Source organism: Elephantulus edwardii, unplaced genomic scaffold, assembly GCF_000299155.1.
Source record: "Elephantulus edwardii isolate Elephantulus edwardi_28Jun2011 unplaced genomic scaffold, EleEdw1.0 scaffold00125, whole genome shotgun sequence".
Classification (NCBI taxonomy): domain Eukaryota; kingdom Metazoa; phylum Chordata; class Mammalia; order Macroscelidea; family Macroscelididae; genus Elephantulus; species Elephantulus edwardii.
The window spans coordinates 3,863,088-3,882,927 of NW_006399875.1; the positions used below are offsets into that span (position 1 = coordinate 3,863,088).

At 39.6% G+C, this 19,840-nt stretch overlaps 1 pseudogene; it reads left to right on the forward strand.

Annotated features, from left to right (window-relative positions):
• The window catches only part of LOC102844922, a 145,543-nt pseudogene extending 135,159 nt beyond the window's left edge, over positions 1 to 10,384 (forward strand).
• Positions 10,385 to 19,840: the final 9,456 nt, after the last annotated feature.

A 19,840-nucleotide genomic window follows, 5' to 3' on the forward strand; every position in this document is an offset into this window, starting at 1 on the left:
AACCATTGTTGCTAAACATGAGTGACACATGTCACAGCTTTCATGGTGAAACTCACTCTTCAAAGTATTCCCTGATGTTGCTGTTTTGGTTTCCATTTGATGAAAACTCATTTGCATATCTTTGGCAAAACACTATCAAGGCTACTCTAACTGTCAGATCTATGCAGATTCTTTAAAAAAAATGCCTTTGATTGCACCACAAATGAAGAAGGATATCTCTTCTTTGACAAGTCTTTTCATCTGTTTGAAGACATGTGTCAAAGCTGGTCTACTTCCATAGCCTTGTTCTATCTCCACAACATTTCTCCAATTAAACACTTTATTATTTGTGTCTCTCTGTTTTACTTTTTTGTTATTAGCTTTTCTTTTGTTGTGATGTCAGCGAAAATTTGCAAAACAAATTGATTTTAATATATTTTGGGTTCTAACACATTATTCTGTCTTGAGCAAAGGAATGGCCTTAGCCAGACCCAGATTTAGAAGCAGATCTTAATTTTTAAATTTTACTGAACCAACAATTAAGGATTCACCATTATTCACTTTAAAAAGTTAGAAATGAATAAAACCAAAACACAACTTTTACTCTGTCACTTTTACCATCTTGTTAGAAAATCGACATTGTATTTCCTAAGCCATGCTGTTTTTGTTGAAAGATATAATCTCTGAAAAGAGACTACTTCTTTCCAAGCATGTCAACCAAGCATGGCTGATTAGCAACTTGAAACCCACATATACTATATTGTTACTATTTTTTTTTAATTTAGCTCAGACTGTTGGAAATTTCATGACTGAACAGTGTTTTGAACCAAAACTCTAATATGTGTTACTCTGTTTCAGTGTTATATTTCTTCCTCAGCTATTAATAGAATATGACTCAGTTATTATTTAGTCTCAGGAGAAGAAAACTCTGAAAAATCTCTCCAAATATTCTTCTGCTCATTGGAAGTGAATGAAAAACAAACAGGTAATAGAATTGCTTTTAAGAAGAACCATCTCATTCATCAACTTTTATACAAACTCTTTTGCCAACTTCCACATTAAACTAAACTTCATTCCTAAAGCATTTTCTTTGATCTTCTTGTGCTTACCATGCTGAGAATATCTTGTAATATGAGCTATATTTTTTGGCATTCATCTAAAATGTTTCTTCTGACTTTTGGTAATTTTGTGGTATTGAGTTAGCTGAGGAATCCATTGGTTTGGTTGCACACATTGCACACACCACTGGTTTTGTGTAGGACTGTTCATTTAAACTAGACAGAGTTTCATTTCTTTGTCTGAATTGATTTTGGCTGAGAGTACTATGTCATTGCTCAGACTGTGCCAGTTACTGTCTCTCAAATGATATCATTATATAAAGATTGACGCTTAAGACAAAACAAACATAATGGCATTGAAGCTAGTACAGAAATACTTCTACAAGAAAACACAGATCAAACAATCAGCTTGTTAGAACTTCACTCTTTTCTGTGTTTTTCAAATGGAGTTATGCAAATCATCAGCTAGGAAGCACATTATTGAATGATTAGTTGAATTAGATCAACTAGTCACAATGATCCTTCTTGAGATAACAAATACAAACAGAACAGCTCCTGTTCTTTAGAAGTTCAACAAGAAGTGTACAGATCTTCTTGATATCCATCATAATGTACATAGTTTTCAGAATGATCACATAGTTGTTTATCTAGGCATGCATAATTTCTGGGATGGAGCACTTGGCAGTACTTAGAATGATGAGCTGAATAAATGAATGACTTTCTCATCTCTTTAGCTTATTACAGAGCTTTGTCTATGACAAAGAGTACCAATCATTAGCTCAATAATGGCACAGAATCAAAATCACCTTTGGGTTTCTGAAGTCTTTCCATTAGTGTGTCTGGCTGGTCATGCAATTCTGCAGATGGTAATGGGAGGTGATCCTGGCTGTTTGACTTAGTGACAGACAGAAATGGAAGAGGAGGAGGGTGGCTCACTTCCAGGCTCATCAGACACCAGAGGGTGTCAACACCACAGTTACAATAGTTACAAGTAGAGTTTGGAGCTTTTTATGAGTTTTGCGCAAGCAATTATGATTGCTGTTTTTATCATGAGCATACTAAGATTATCCATTTAAATGGGCATTTAACTTCCTATGTTCTCTCTAGACCGTAATATATTCAGTAGGGAAACCCAGATTAATAAATTAAGAACGTACTTTAATTACCCAGTATTGCAAATGTCCTCCACTTAAAATGCATGGCTGTTTTATGAACGTCAGTGACAGTAAACACTCTTTTGCCGAAAATGAATGTAATATAAAGATTCGCTCCTTTGCCTCTTAAGACCTGACAAAAGACAAAAATGGAATGGCAGACAACCATTTCTTTTGTAGTCTTCAGAGGTTTAATAAATAATGAGATTGATGATTTTGAGATTTTCTCGTAAAGTGTTTTGTAAGACTGTTTCAGAAAGAGTTTAAAAATGAAAATAAAATAAAGCAGTGATTGTATTATTAGAATACATAGGTATTAAAACAAACATCTATTGAGCACAAAAGTAAGAAGGCTTATTCTCAGGGTTTTGCACTCATGATATCACTTAATTTCTACAGATTCTTTTCATCTAAGCCCATGGTTTCTTTGGAAGAATAACTACCTTAAAACCAAACAAACAAAGGACCAAAAAACCATCAGAGATTTCTTATCTGGTTTATTCCAATCCATCACATGTGCCAGTCACCAGGTCGATGTTATTTGCTAGGTGCTCTATTTGATTTCCTCTCTTCTGCTCTTTCTTTGATACAAGGCCAGCCTCTCTGAGTCTCTCCATCTCCATCCAATTGAGTCTATTTGGCTTTGGGGAAAACGTACACCTTAAATCTCATTTTCAAGATATTTCGTCCCATTCAGTTTGACATTTGCTCTGTATATCCTAATCCATTTAGTTTAACAAAGAATTAGAGAGCCATGGTTCTGAGCAAAGCAAATTAATTTACTGATTCTGAAAGTCCCCTAATTTATATTCTTAATTTGTCCCTATTTTATTGCTTTATCAGATATATACATTGTTGTTATTGTGTTGTTATGTGCCATCAAGTCGCCAGTGACTTACTGAGACCCTGTGTACAACAGCTCTGAAGCCTGCCCAGTCTTGATCCAGTCTTACTGACTCCCACACACCTACCCCCATCACCCAAGTTACTGTATCAATCCATCTTATTCTGGGTGTTCGGCTCCTGCGCTGTCCCTCCACCCTTCTAAGCATAATGTCCTTCTCCAAGGATTGGTCCCTGCTGGCCACATGTTCAAAGTATGTGAGATGGAGCTTCAAAATCCTAGCCTCCAAGAAGAGACTTGGTTTCACCCTCTCCAAGACAGATATATTTGTTTTCTTGTCTGTCCATGGTATGTTCAAGACTCTTCTCCGGCACTGCAACTCAAAGGCATCTATTCTTCTTCTGTCATCCTTAGTCATTGTCCAGCTCTCTGATGCACAGCAAGTAATTGCAAAGACCATGTCCTGGATTAGGCACACCATAGTTTTGTAAGGATGTTAAATGCCAGTTAAGAGCCAGTACATGATATTAATCTACTATCTACTGTCATCCAATCTTTTATCTTGTTGCTGTACCATTGAGTTAGAACTGAGTCATAGTTGACCCTCCAATAGGTTTTCAGAGGAAGAAAACTGCATGGGAGCAGATTGCCCATCTTTCTCCAGAAGAGCATTTGGTAGATTGGAGCCACACACCTTTGCATCAGTAGCAAAATTCCTTACCACCAAGCCACCAGAGCTCCCTACCTTTTACCTTAGTACCAGATAATCTGTATTTACATAATACACTATACTAGTTATCATCTTTGTTGTTGTTGTTGTTATGTGCCGTCGAGTCGCTTGTGACTCATAGTGACTCTATGTACAACGCCCCTAAACTCTGCTCTATCCTGTGCCAATCACACTGTCTCTGACACACCCATCCCAGTTACTCCAGTCACTGAATCAATCCACCTCATAGAGGGCCTTCCCTTCCTGCGCCTGCCCTCTACCCTCCCAAGCATGATGTCCCTCTCCAAGGACTGTTCTCTACTTACAACATGACCAAAGTATGTCAGATGAAGCCTCAGAATCCTTGCCTCTAAGAAGCAGCCCAGTTTAACCCTCTCAAGGATGAATGTGTTTGTTTTCTTAGCAGTCCATGGTACTCTCAATACTCTTCTCAAGCACCACAGTTCAAAGGCATCAATTCTCCTTCTATCCTCCTTAGTCATTGTCCAACTCTCTGATGCATAACAAGTGATTGTAAAGACCATGGCCTGTATCAGATGCACCTTAATATCCAGAGAGATACCATTGCTCTTCAGTACTTTGGAGAGGTCCCTAACAGCAGACTTTCCCATCGCAATACATCTTTAGGTGAAGATATTTTCTTATGGAGTGTCTTACTGCCCCATAAGAGGGAGCAATGTCATCACAGCTCTCATTTTTTTTTATTATTATTAAACTTTAATAGTTTTAATGAACATTTACAGGGATTTTGGGTTTTCATTCCTTCATTGTTGCACTGTTTTCTCTACCCTCCTCCCCAGTTCGTTCTTCTTCTCCCCCCCCCAGAATGTCTGTTTTAATTGTCCAATTGCCACAGTGCTTGTCAAAGCCAGTTCTGATTAATCTCCTTTGTCAGTGTGTCCTTTGCCATTCCCTATCACTCCTCCCTGAGAGAGACTTCACCCTGATTCATAAGGAACCGCTCTCAATTTTAATTTCCTCAGTATATGACATGTAGCAGGGAAAAGAAAGAGACAAGACATGCGTGCTTCGGTGTGAGGGGAGACTGTGAACGTATTGAATATTTCTGTAAGGGAAGTGTCTATCATCTAGATACTGATCTAGAACTAAACATCCAAATTAAGACAGACTAGGAAGAAGGATTGGCCATCCACTTCCAGAATATAACAGGCCTTTGAAAACCCTTTGTTCAATGAAATACAGTTAGAGTAGACTAATAGATATGGCAACTGAGGCTGAGCTCTCAAATTTGGAAACACAAAGCAGGAGAACAGTTGTAAGCAGAAATTAATGATTGGAATGTGGAATGCGAGAACATGAATGTAGGACAGTAACTGAGGCAATGGGAGTTGGTATGTTGAAATTAGTGAGACTGGCTTAGGACAGAGCAGGGTTCAGAGCTGCTGTATATAGAGTTACTATAGGTCGCAGGTGACTCATTGGTACATAACAACAACATACCACATTTGTCCCTAAACTAATGTTGTTGTTGACTGCCACCAAGTCAAGGTCGACTCATAGCGGGTCTATGAACAAAAGATCCAATGCCTTTCCATAATTACAGTTGTTTCTCCAAGTTCACAGAGTTTCCAGAGGCGTGTAGTTTAGGAAGTGGATTCCACTCCTGCTTCCCAACCTGTTTTACAACTGGGAGCTCCACCAAACACTGTCCACAAAGGGAAACCATTAAGGTATTTAATATCCCCAATGGCACAAGTTTCAGCATCACAACAAACCCAAGCTACCTCATGCAGCACCTTGACAAAGAGTGATGTACAAAGTGGAAGAGTGTTCCTCCAGACATAACAGCACTAGTCTTATTTAGCAGTGATTAAATGTTGTTGACTTAAATGGGAAGCATCCCATTTCTGATAGCAATTTTGGTATCTTTGATGATGTTGTTGTTGTTGTCTTGTCGTTGCTATAGAGTCGAGCATGATTCATAGCGACCCTGTGAACAAAAGGCCTGAAAATCTTTCCACAACTATCACCATCTATCAAAATTCACAGAGTTTCCAGAAGAATGCTGCTTAGGAAGTGGATGCCGCTCCTGCTTCCAATACTTTTGTTAAGAGACATCGATTCAAACACAACCCATAGTGACCCTCCCCTGTCCTATCTTGTGCCATTCTCCTAATCCCTGGCATACTCCAGCCTATTGCTATTGGCACTGTGTCATGTCAGTTGATCTGGTTGAGAGTCTTTTTTTCATCTCTTCACCTTTCAAAGAATAGTGTTTGTTACTTTCCAAGGAATAGCCTCTCCTAGCAACATGCCTAAAGTGCATGAGACAAAGCCTTATCACCTCTACCTCCTAGGAGTACTCCAGCTGCACCTTCTCCAAGACTCCAAGAATATCTGCTTGTTCTTTTCAAAGTTCATGAGACATTCAGCACTATTTTCCAACAACACTGCTTAAAGCCTTCAATTCTTCCGTCAACCTTATTCATTTTCCAGCTTTCAGAGTCACAGCCAAGTGATCAAAAAGACTCTGACCCGAGCCAGGCACATCTTAACATCTTGGATCACAAGCTACATTATTTTGGGGCAACGAACGACTCTAGAATTCCAGTTGTTTAAAATAATAACTGTCATGGGACAATTAAAACAGACTTTCAAGGGGGGTGATAAAAAAGAGGAACAAACTGGGGAGAGGGTAGAGAAAATAGTGCAACAAGGAATGAATGGAAACCCAAAATCTCTGTAAATGTTCATTAAAATTAATAAAATTTAACAAAAAAATAATAATAACTGTCTTTTTCACCCTGAATGTCCATCAAAGGTTAATTGGTAGAGGGTGATTACCATCATCTTTCACAAGCTCAGTCTGATGGAAGTGCACCAACTCTGAAAGCAGTCAGCAAAGAAGCTTCTACCAAGGATGTGTAGCACTGTGTAAACCCATCAGCTAGAAGAGATTCTCCAGCGTTTCCTCCCAGCTGTTTGCCAAAACTAGCCACATGGTCTTAGCTAACCACAAAGGACTGTACTTGAAAAACTGTGAGTTAAAAATATTTAATGAAAGGATTCCACTTGGGCCTCCTAGTGGAGGCAAGTTTGCTCACTGGTCTCAGGAGCGAAGAATGAAAGACAGCTTTTGCCGTTGATTGATGTGGGGACACCTGCTACAACGAGGACCTCTGTCATCCTTTCTCTCAGCTGTCACACTGCTGTTAATTCCTAAAGATTTCTGTGCAGAAAACATCGGAGGGAAAGATGTGCTTCCTCATTCAAGGCCATCCATGGCCCTAATTATGGGACAAGAAACTTGTGCTGGGGCTTTGTACACAAGAGGACGCTGACTGCTGGTCATTATGCCATGGACACAAAAGTCCATTCTCGTACCTCATTCAATAAGGGATAAGAAGAAGCCAGAAAGACAGACAGTGCATATTAAGAAATACATTCCCTACCAGCAGCCAGGAAATAAAAAAACGTATTGCGATGGGAAAGTCTGCTGCTAGGGACCTCTCTAAAGTACTCAAGAGCAACAGTGTCTCTCTGGAGACTAAGGTCCGCCTGATATAGGCCATGGTTTTTGCAATCACTTGTTATGCATCAGAGAGTTGGACAATGACTAGGGAGGATAGAAGGAGAATTGACGCCTTTGAGCTGTGGTGCTGGAGAAGAGTATTGAATGTACCATGGACTGCCAACAAAACAAACAGATTCATCCTGGAGAGGGTTAAACCAGATTACTCCTTGGAGGCAAGGATTCTGGGGCTTCATCTGACATACTTTGGACATGTTGTAAGGAGAGACAGGTCCTTAGAGAGGGACATCATGCTTGGTAGGGTAGAGGGACAGCGCAGGAGGGGAAGACCCTCTATGAGGTGGATTGATTCAGTGACTGGGGTAGTTGGGATGGGTGTGTCAGAGGCCATGCGATTGGCACAGGATAGAGCAGGGTTTAGGGCTATTGTACATAGGGTCGCTATGAGTTGCAAATGACTCGACGGCACATAACAACAACAACAATCCATGTTATTTGGAAGCAGGAGTGGCATCCACTTCCTAAACAACATGCCTCTGGAAATTCTATGAACTTCGGTAAATGTCAAGAGTTGTAGGGGGCCTTCAGGCCTTTTGTTCATAGGGTCACTATGAGTCTTGCGTGACTCAAAAGCAATCAACAACAACCACTACCCCCACCCATGCTTTATGACCCAGACTAACAAGAAGGTGATCTGAAACTTCTAAAGTTGGGGGGAAAAACAACTCTTAATAAGATGTGAATATCCATGTACAGCTTACCCATGAAATAGATGTAAAACTAGGAACAAACTGTAAAGTCCCAGCATGAGGGAAGTCTTGCAAAAATTCATCTGGCCCTTCGGGTACTCTGTGAGAGGTCAATGTCACTGTCCTACACGGAAAAATCTTCAGTAATGAAAAGCACAATCCTTATAATCCTGTAATTAGACTCAGTGGGATCTGTGCTGGAAACCCCAAAGGTGGTAAAGATTCACATGAAGGAAATTGCAGAGGGACGTTGGTAGGTGGTGGTGTTTTGAAAGGCATCATTTGGTTTGACATCCTTGAGCACCTGGAATCAATAGTTATCTCTCAAAGAAACACCTTACACAGATAGCTAGTACTATCTACCAAGGGAGTAACTTAGATAACTGTATTTAATTTTCTACCATTCCTCACTTTATCACAAATAAAATCCATTTTTAGTGATTTAAAAAATATTTGATGAAGTAGATTACTGGATTATCTCACATGTGCTATTACGTGCTTTTTGGTGGAAGTGACTGACACACAGGCGACCCTTGAGCGGGTTTATGGAGGCTGTAAATCACATAGAAGGAGAGTGTCCATCTTTCTCCTGTGGAGTAACTAGTGAATTAAAACTGTGTACCTATAAGTTACTGTCCAGGTAGAACGTCTTGTCTTCTTTTGTTGTTGTTGTTAGCTGACGTTGAGTTGTAGGTGACTCATAGTGACCCTCTGAATGGAAGACTTGAGCACTGTTCATAGAGTTTCTGGAAGCAAGCCATTTTGGAAGCGGGTGCCATTCCTGCTTCCAAGCTTGTTTTAATCAGGAATTCCACCAAACACTGTCCACCATGGGTAACGATTATCACATTTGCCACATCAGTGTCACAGTGTTTAGCATCACAGCAACCATGAGTTACCTCTGTACAGCAATGGACAGATCAGTGCTATACCACCTAGAAGAATGTTTCATAAAAAAACCTATTTGAACCAGGCCTGATGGCCGCAGATTAAAATCATGCACCTTGGGCTAGGTAGTGTAACTTTCTGTCCACTAGGCCAATGTGTCTCTCTCTATGTTGTCATTGTTATTATAGTTAGGTGCCATCGAGTTGTAGACTCTTTTGCATAAAATAAATCGTTTTTTTGAGTTTATTCTGATGCATAAGACTTACAGGATGAAGTAGTTCTATCTCATCAAGTTTCCAGAGCTGCGAATCTTTGCAGAAATAGACTTCCACATCCTACTGTTGAAGAGAAGTTAATGGATTTGAACTGCAAAACTTTTGGTTCATATTTGCGTGCTTGACAGCAATGCAACCAGGACTTATCTTTTTTATCATAAATATACAATTTCCAGTATTTACTACTTCCCAGATCAGTTGAATCTTGTTTTTCTCACTGCACAGAATAAAGTTTGATTGTTTTAGATGGTTAAGAATTAAATGTATAAGCAACATAAAAATAAGCAAAGAGTGTTGAAAGTATGTGTCCTTTATAAGCTTCTTGGAATTTCTGTAACACAGAGAGGAGAGCTGATCTGTCAAAAAGCTGGTCTTATTCTTTCAAAGCAAAGAAAAAAAAATAAGGTCTTTGAGCATATGTTCCAGTACTGTGCAGGAACTCTGGGATACAAAGTCAGAATGTTCCCTCTCCCACCTCTCAAAAATTTTGCAGTCCAGCAATGGGAGAAAATATGTCAATGATCAAGAAGTCAAGGTGATCCTATCGCAAAACAAAAGTTTATAAAGTTGTGATTTGAGTGAAAGTTTTCAAAGTATATTGACTTTTGTTCAATCATTCATGTACATTTTGTTTTAAAGCATTACCCACAGTGTAGTCTTTTGCTACTTCCTTCTTGTAATTCTTATTTCATACATTCTATTCTTCCCTTCCTGCCTTATTATCCTTGGGCTAAGGGTTGCCCTTTTGACCTTAGATAGTTAGTTCTTTAAAAGAGTGAGTGAATCCCTGTTGTTTACTTTATAGGGTTTTTTTTTCCTATTTTTTCAGTAAATTTAAACTACTGTGCTAAGTTTCATTTTTTAGGTTTAGTAAAGACTCTACTTTTGAGTGGGAATTCCAACAGTCTCTACTGGACAAGTCGTAAGCCTGCTTGTTTGGGTATTAGAATGTTTTTAAATTTTGTTCCACATTAATCTTACCATATTCAGGGTTTTCTACTCTTTTAAATTGGTCAGCATGGTCGCTGGGGATCATTTATTTCTGCTGCTGCTGGGTTCATGTGGATCGTTATTCTTTTGAGCTAAGTGTTTCAGTACATATCTTCTTTGCTCTTTTTTTTTTTTTTTGCCAGGGGGAGATACATGACTGTCCCTTACAGGGCTACCCACAAGTTTTTAAGAACTTTGACAATCCTACTGATAGTAGGATGTGAACATTGTCTTTGTGGGCTTGTGGTTATGTGCCATAGAGTCAGAATTGACCCACAGCTGACAAACTGGTGGATATTCAGAGGTAGTAAACACCAGAGGAAGACATTGCCCATCTTCCCCTTGTAGAAGAGCTGGTGGATTTGAACCGTATGACTTTGAGTTGAAAGCACATCTCCTTATCACTAATTGACCTTGATGGCCTCTCAGACTGTAGTCTCAAGGAACTCTAACAAATCCTTCCTTCAAGGTGTTTCATTATGATTATGAAGCTTATAAATCATTGCCCTTTGTTCGCTCTGCTACATATATGAATGCATTTACAACATCTTCTGATCTGAATTTAAAAATGCCATCTGGAAAGCATACGCATGATTATGGACATAGTTCTTTTTACCAGTCTGTATCTGTTTGTTTTGCCTTACTGCCTCCGTATCTATTATTGATTGTATTTCTCTGTGATTTCACTCTCCTTAGTGGTATTGTGCTGATCTTCCTCTTAATGCACATTGCCTTTCTGTTAACTTATACAAAATCAGTTTGGAGTTTCAGATTTTGGTTAGAGCTTGTTGTTGCTAGGTGCCATTGATTCGACTATGATCGTAGACACCAAATCAAAACCTTGCCCTACCCTGTGCCATCTTTACAACCTCTGCCATGGTCAAGTCCATTGTTGCAGTCACTATGTCATTCCATCTCATTGAGAATCTTTCTTTCTTTAGCCCACTCTCTGTCTTTCCCGGCATAATGTCTTTTTCCAACGACTGAACCTTCCTGACTGCCTGCCCAAATGTTGGGACAATTATGTGAGACCAAGTTTCATCATCCTTGCCTCTGGGCATGCTGGTTCAACCTTCTTGAAGCTAGATTTGTTTGTTCTTTCAGTATGATTCAAAGACATTGGTGCTTCTTTGGTCTTTCTTACTTATTGTCCAACCTTCAACTGCATACAAATCAATTGAAAATACCACAGATGGGTTAGGCCCATCTTAGTGTTTAAACTTGCTCTTTAGCATTTTAAAGGGGGCCTTGACATTAGATTTGCCCAGTATCTTTTGATTTCTTGATTACTATTACCATGGGTGCTGTTTATAGAGGAGAAATTCTAACCAGTTGAACATTATTCCTGCATATTCAAAGAGAAAAGCTTTGCTGATAAGGAATGAACAAGAGGCTTAACTTAGATTAAAGAAACCCAAGAATGAAGACATGGAGTAGGGGAAATGTATGTTCGGGATGTAATATATTTCCTATTACATCAGGAATGTGGATGGAGAAGGTGGCTTAAAAGGGAATGAAAAAGGAGTCCCAAGCTATCTGGAATACCTTGTCTGACACTGTCTTCTGGCTCAAAGGTTTGAGATCGTGTTACACCCAAGCTGCTACTTTTCTGATAGTCTTTAGTCCAGGTGTGGGAGTTTGGGATACATCTTTGAGTTTTTATCTCTCTCAGTGACTCTCTTGAACATTAATATTTCTAGAAAATAAAATTTACCCCCACCCCCTATCTTCTTTGTGGAATGGTGGACAACAGGAGGGAATAATGATGTGGAAGAATCTTATAAGCATTCCATAATGATACAACATCCACTGCTATTACCTTATAACATGCTCAACTTTGTATAAAAATGTGTATTTTTAAATTTTTTTTATTATTTGTGTGTGTGTGTGCCGTCAAATCAGATCTGACTGGTACAGGAGGAGATTGTTCCTCCTTCTTCAGCAGAGCATCTGGTGGATTTGAACCGCACATCTGCAGGATTGCAGTGCAGCTTCTTGCCACTAGGCCACCAGAGCTCGCCTATTTTTTTTTTTAAGTAAAGCTAAGTATCTGTGTTATTTTTTTCTAAATGAGTAAGTTCCTTCCAAGCCCACATGCTTGCTCTTCAGTTCCCTCTTTGGGAATCATGAATATTCCTTTGCCCCTTGAATGTTTAATGAATTGAGAGACAAATTAGTTATTCTGTTATGATATTTCTGTCACAGTGACACTAGGAAACTAAACCGTTGATGGTGTAATTTTAAAGTCTACTGTTAAGAGGCTCCGCCACTGGAAATGCAGTCCACGTTCTTTGCCTTCTAAAGGTTTCTTCCTCTTCTATCAAGGACACAGTCTGACTCAAGGACAATGAACCAAGATCTTCACCAGGGCCTCCTCCAGACGCGGATTTTGTCCATTTGTTAATATGCCACTAGATTTCCCTTCCAGCTCTGGGAGCGGAGGTAATGCTGTACATGGAGTGTTGCCTTCCTGATAGATATCTCTGCAGACGAGGTTTGATCAGGTTCATTTGTGCAGCTGGGGGAACTGTCCTGATTTGCCCTGACTTTTGGTGACCTACTTGCAGGCAAACACCTGCGGAGACCTGCCTGCAGCCAGGGGAGGCTCAAAACAGAAGCCTCACAGCTACAGATCAGCCTCGGAATCTGTTCAGTATCTGCATGCCAGCTGAAAAGAAGACCTGTACAACTGTCTGGAATCAATGATTATTCCTCAGACCTTTACGAATGAAATCTACACTCTCTTGAAGGTAATAAATTCCAAATTATAAACGTAGCCAACAAGAGGAAAAAATATTAAAACGATGCATTCCGTGTCTCATAGGACTGCATTTAACTCTAGTTTCTAGAGGCTACTTCCGGTTATCCTCAGCAGACATGACACATTTCATTAAAGAAATACGATACTCTCAGAAAATCTTAGTCTTTAATCTCAAAGCAGGGCAGTGATGGTTAAGTAGGAGAACAATTTCTTTCCGTATAGGAGATTCCGCTTCACCTCCCAGCTACTGTACCTCATTAAAAACAATTACCCATATCTCAGTGGAGGCTAGCATGATGTTAAGATGCTGATTAGGCTTCAGTAGAGTTTCCCGATTTAAATTTAGGAGAAAAGTATAGCAATCTACTTCCAGACACCAGACATTGAAACCCTATAGATCACAAAAGTCCTATCAACAATCAATAATAGGAATGACATAGGACTAGGAAGTGTTGAAGCATTTTAATAGGTAGTGCGTGGGGTCAACATGAATTGGAGCAGACCAAGCCAAAGGTGTATCTCTTGCCGTACAGAGGTAACTTGTGGTTGCTGTGAAGCTGAACACTGTGACACTGATGTGTCAAAAGTGATAACGATTACCCATGGTGGACAGTGTTTGGTGGAGCTCCCCTATTAAAACAAGCTTGGAAGCAGGAGTGGCATCCACTTCTGTAAATAGCTTGCCTCCAGAAACCCTATGAACCTGGATAAAGGTTGAAAGACACACAAGTGTTGAGGACTTTTGTTCATAACATCACAATGAGTTGCCTACGACTCGACCGCATTCAACAACAACAACAACAACAACAGCCTTGTAGCTAAGAATAACGACAGTAATCCCACAACAAAATAAAATTGGATGAGATATGATTATATATTTCAAGAACTAGGAGAGGAAAATTACCTAAGGATACAGGCAACATCTCCGCGATTTAACTCAATGTTGATTCTGCAAATGTACATTTTTTTTGTTGGTTATTGATGAAGAGATGAGTCCCTGGAATATTTACATCTAAGATAAGCCAGACCTCTTTGCTCCTTACTTCTACCTCTTGTAAGTTGGTTGTCTACTTCTGCTCAGAGTTGAGTGAACTTTGTACAAACGCGAGTCGCCTAGACTGCCTCACCTTCTTCCTAAGGACACTGCCTTCCCCTGCTGAGTATAATCAGTGCTGTTTCAACCAGTTGGGCTGCCTTAAGGTTGTCCGATAGTCTCAGTTCCTTGGGGGCATCTCTGTCCAGGATAGCAACACTTCCTACCAGAGGGGAAGGAAGCAGATGTACATGGTGAGTCCCTCATCATGCCCATACATTTCAAGTGGGTGTGGCAGAAAGGTGTCTGACCGAGTTCTGGTCATCAAAGATTTGATGATTAGAGACTTCATTTAGATTTGGAAAGAAATTAGAAATTGTGCCTTCAGGAAACCAGAAATGAATGTGATCTGTGAAAATATGTCAGTTTGTGGAAGCATGCAAGAATTCAGCTGCCGTCCTCATGTTTCTCGTGTATTAACTGACATGGGATCCTCACGAGGGGAATTTGAAGTAGAGAACTGAGGTTTGATTTTAGGCTTTAGGAGAATTCTTATTTAACCAATCCCGATTTTCTCTGGCTTAGACTTGGTCAAATTATGCTAATCTTCCGACTGGCCAAAAAGAATAATAAAAAAGTAAATGTGCCCATACTGTTTCTCATTATTCATCACACGGAAGGGGTCTTCTGGACATTTTCTCTGTATTTGGCACATGGAAAATTTGTGGTATCGAGGTTTTTATAATGGTATGTAAAAAGGCATGTACTATGGAGAAAGTGTCACAGATTTTTAGACATGCAAGGAACACAAATTTGGTCCTTTTTAAGAACTGTGAATATGGTCAATGGTAGTTAAGCACAGTACTTATTGTGACTTGAACGGTATGCTTGTCATTAACTGTCCTGAAGATATGTTCTTCATAGGCTTAGTGATTGTGGTAATGGGGTGGGAAATTTTCTTTCTTCAGACAAAAAATTTAACTCATTGCTAACTAACAACTCAACTCAAAATTAACTTATAGTTGACTTTGCACTGAGTTTTCAGAAGGCTATAAATCACACAGAAGGAAATTGCCTATCTTTCTCCTGTGGAGCAGCTGGTGGATTTGACCCATCAGAGAGACACCATCTCTAGATGAGCATCACAACTTCCTACAGACTATACACTGGACCAATTGGCAGCATCAGGATCGATAGTGAAGAGATTGAGATTGTACACAGCTTTCGTTTGCTTGGCTCCACAGTCAACACCCTTGGCACCAGTAGCCAGGAAATTAAAAGACATATTGGGATGGGACTTTCTGTTACATGTAGACAACAAAAAGCACAACCGAGGTTGAGCTTTCAGGTATGGACAGAGCAGAGTTTAGGTCTGTTGTACATAGGGTCGCTACGAGTCACAAGCGACTCAATGGCATATAACAACAACAAAAGCAATTGGGATGGGAAAGTCTGCTGTTAGGGACCTCTCCAAAATACTGAAGAGCAATGTGTCTCTCTGGAGACTACGGTGCATCTGATAAAAGCTTTACTATCACTTGTTATGCATCATAGAGTTGGACAGTAACTAAGGAGGATAGAAGGAGAATTGATGCCTTTGAGCTCTAGTGCTGGAGAAGAGTATTGAGGGTACCATGGACTGCTAGGAAAACAAACAGATTCATCCTGGAAAGGGTTAAACCAGATGGCTCCCTGGAGGCAAGGATTCTGAGGCTCCATCTGACATACTTTGGACATGTTGCAAGGAGGGATCAGCCCTTAGAGAGGGACATCATGCTTGGCAGGGTGGGGGGACAGTGCAGGAGTGGAAGGCCCTCTATGAGGTGGATTGATTCAGTGACTGGGGTAATTGTGATGGGTGTATTGGAGACAGTGTGATTGGCAGAGGACAGAGCAGAGTTAGAGCTGTTGTACACAGGGTCGCTATGAGTGGCAAGCAACTCGATGGCACATAACAACAACAAACAAACAAACAACCTATGAAAACGTCTGTCATTACTGAGCTATTATGTTAGAGAATTCCTGAGTAATCAGACATTGAATTCATTATTTGAAAGAGTACTTGGAGAGCAATTCTGACGTACAAGACTGTTAAGATAAGGTAATGTCTATTTATGTTGTTGCTGTTGTTAACCATAGAGTCAGATCCGACCCATAGCTGACCCTCCAGTGAATGTTCAGAGGAAAATAATCACATGTGAGGAGATTGCTCATCCTTTTCCCACAGAACAGCTTGTGGCCTGAGCCTTGAACCTTATACCTTAGAGTTTGCCGCACAGCTTCTTGCCTCTGCAGCTTCTTGCCACTAGGCCACCAGAGTTCCAATAAGAAAGAAAGAAAGAAAGAAAGAGAGAAAAAGAGAGAGAGAGAAATAAAGATAGATTACCAGTGAGTTGACCTGTTATTCAAATACACGCACCAATCATTAATGCCAAAGATGATGAAATGGAAAATTTTAACGAAATTCTGAAGTTTGAAATAGATGTTAAAAATGTAGATCAGATGCATTGATAGGCACTGGTGATTGAAATACAAAAAAGTAGGGAATGAAAAAGAGCGTCTGTAATTGGAAAATACAGCCTTGGTTATACAACAACATTGGAAATGGCATGAAAAATTTTGCAAAACCAATGACATTCATTGCAAATACAGCCTCTTCAATATAATAAATGATAGGCATATACATGTACCTTGTCTGATGGAATGCAATACACAGAAATCAAGGTGATTATATCTGCAAAAAGAGACCGCAGAGAAAGCTCAATGTCATCAATTTAAATAAAGCCAAAGGCTATATCTTTAATGAGCTAGTACTTAAAGCAAGTACAAATTAAAGATGAAGACAATAAAAACAAGGCCTTAAAAATCTAAAATATGACCTTGGGTATATCTCATCTGTATTTGAAAACCATCTCAAGAATGCTTTGATTCTCTAAAACAAATGATGAAAGGTCAGACAAGTGGTAGGTTGACATTAAAGATATTATACATGAAGAAAATAAAATTTTATTTTCAAAAAAAGAAAGAAAAGGCTAATATGCATGTCAGAAGAGAGTTTGAAACATTTTCTCTTATGTAGAGTATTTAAAGTGAATGCCAAAAATGAAGTAAAAACTGGCCAGATATTTCCAAATTTGTCTCAAGAAGATACAATAAAGAATAACAAAATTTACAAAGACATTGATAAGGACATTTCAAAAATAGTTTCCATAATACAGGGATAGGAACTGCCAGAAATTAAAGCTGGCTTCATAAAAGGATGTGGGAGAAAGCATACCAGTGCTGATGTCAGATTAATCTTGGCATAGAGAATATAGTTGTTGTTGTTTTAATGTTCTGTCATGCTGCCTGTGACCCATACCAAACATTTTAAGCCTTCTCTGTCCTGAGCCAGTCTCACTGACTCCGATATACCTAACCCCATTGTCCTAGTTACTGCATCAATCTATCACACTTGGAGTCTTCCTCTGCTGTGGTGTCCTTCCACGCTTCTGAGCATGATGTCCTTCTCCAAGGACCAGTCCCTTCTGGCTACTTACCCAAAGTACATGAGACAGAGCTGCAAAATTCTAGCCTCCAAGGAGAGACTTGGTTTCAACCTCTCCAACGCAGATCTATTTGTTTTCTTGACAGTCCATGGTATGTTTAAGACCCTTCTCTAGCACCACAACTCAATGACATCTATTCTTCTTCTGTCATACTTAGTCATTATTTAATATAACTCTACCGGAAGATATGCAGAATCTCCAGTATTGTTGTTCCAATCTAAAATGACCCTCTGTACCAGGCCTATACCATCCTCACAGCTGTTGTTATATTTGATCCCATTGTCTCAGCCACTGACTTAATCCAGTTCGTTGAGGGTCTTTCTCTTTTTCAATTATCTACTATTGTCAAAGCATAATGTCTTTTTCCATAGACTTGTTCCTCTTAACCTATCTTAAGTACATGATAAGAAGTCTCGCCATCTTTACATCCCAAAAGATTATAGCTGTGTTTCCTGTGACACTAATTTTCAAATATGTCTGTCTTGGAGAAGGTGAAACCAAGTTTCTCCTTGAAGACTAGGATTTTGAAGCTCCATTTCACATGTGACTTTGGGCATGTGACCAGGAGGGACTGATCCTTGGAGAAGGACATCCTGTTCAGAGGGGTGGAGGATCAGCACAGGAGACGAAGACCTCACATGACATGGATTGATACAGTAACTGGGCAATGGGGGTAGGCGTATCAGAGTCAGTAAGACTTGCAGGGAAAGCTTCAGAGCTGCTCTACATAGAGTCGCTATGGGATTGCAGGTGACTTGACATCATATAATGATAACAAAACAATAACAACAACAATGATAACAATGTCAAATTGGACAAATTGTGGTTTAAGTCACTGGTAGAATTCTTGCTCTGGATAAGAAGTTTAAGCCCTAGCCAATATACATCATTGTAGCCATTGTTTATGTTTTCTTTTTTTCTCTCTTCTTCATTGGTTCAGATCTGACTGGCACAGAAGAAAATTATCCCTCCTTCTCACAACACCAATGCAAAGCACATAACATTCAGATGGCCAACAGACAGATGAAGAAATTCTCAAAGTCACTGGTATTAAGAGAGATGCAAATTCAAGTGGTGAAATAGCTGGGTCATATGGAATTTCTATGTTCAGCTTTTTGAGGAAGTGCCAAACTGCCTTCCAGAATGGTTGTAACACCCTGAGAATATGAAAACCAAGGCACAAACTGAGATTTGTACACCACTGTTCATAAGAGCATTACTCAGTATCACAAGAATATAGAGTGAGTCCAAATGTCCAACCACAAATGAATTGATTGAGAAATTATGGTGCATTCACACTATGGAATACTTCGTGAATTATTATGTAACTTGAGAGGGACTGGAAAGCATTATACTGAGTGAACTAACTCAGTCCCACAAAGATAAATATAGTATTAAACCATTATTGCAGAATGAGTATAAGGATCTAAGAAGTGTGGGAGAGGCTGAAAGCAGAGGGATGGATGCACAGGGGGGAATTAATCATAGGGTTGTACAATTTGATGGGCGAGGGGAGGTGAGGGAAATTGGAAGAATTTGTTTGAATTTGTATATGAATTTTGTCAGTAAACTAGTAGAAAATAAAAAAAAAAACCAAAAAATAAAAAAGGGAAAAAAGAATAGGTTTGAGACATTGAACAGTGGCAAAAGGCACAAGTAGTTTTCATAATGGCATATAAAAATAAAAAAAAAGAGAGATACAAATCAAAACCATAATGAGATACTGTTTAACTCCAGTAACAGGGCAGCAAGTACCAAATGTTGGAGAGGATGTGGTGAGAAACGAACTCTTACACATTGTTGGTGGGATTCTAAAATGGTACAACCTCTCTGGAAGGCAGTTTGGTATTTCCTCAAAACGCTGAACATAGGCGTTCCATAGAACCCAGCTATTCCATTGCTTGAATAAATAAACCTTGAGAAAATGAGAGCTGCAGAACAGAGACTTGTACACCAATGTTCACAGCACTGTTATTCACCATCACAAAATCATGGAAATAGCCCAAATGTCCAACCAGAATGGAATGAATTGAGACATTTTGGTACATTCGCAAAATGGAATACTATGCAGCACACAGGAGCAATGATTTTGTAAATTACTACCTGAAGTGGGAGAGACTGGAGAGCTAAGTGAACTCACTCAGTCCCAGAAGGACATTTAAATACAGTATAAGACCATCATTGTAGAACATGTACAAGGGTACAAATTGGGGAGGAGGGAGCAGAGGAGTGAGGATGGGGGAGGGCTTAACCATAGGGTCGTATAATTTGATGAGTGGAAGGAGAGGCGAGTCAAAAAGAGGAAAGATCCTTTCTGCCATCTTTCCCTGCCACCACA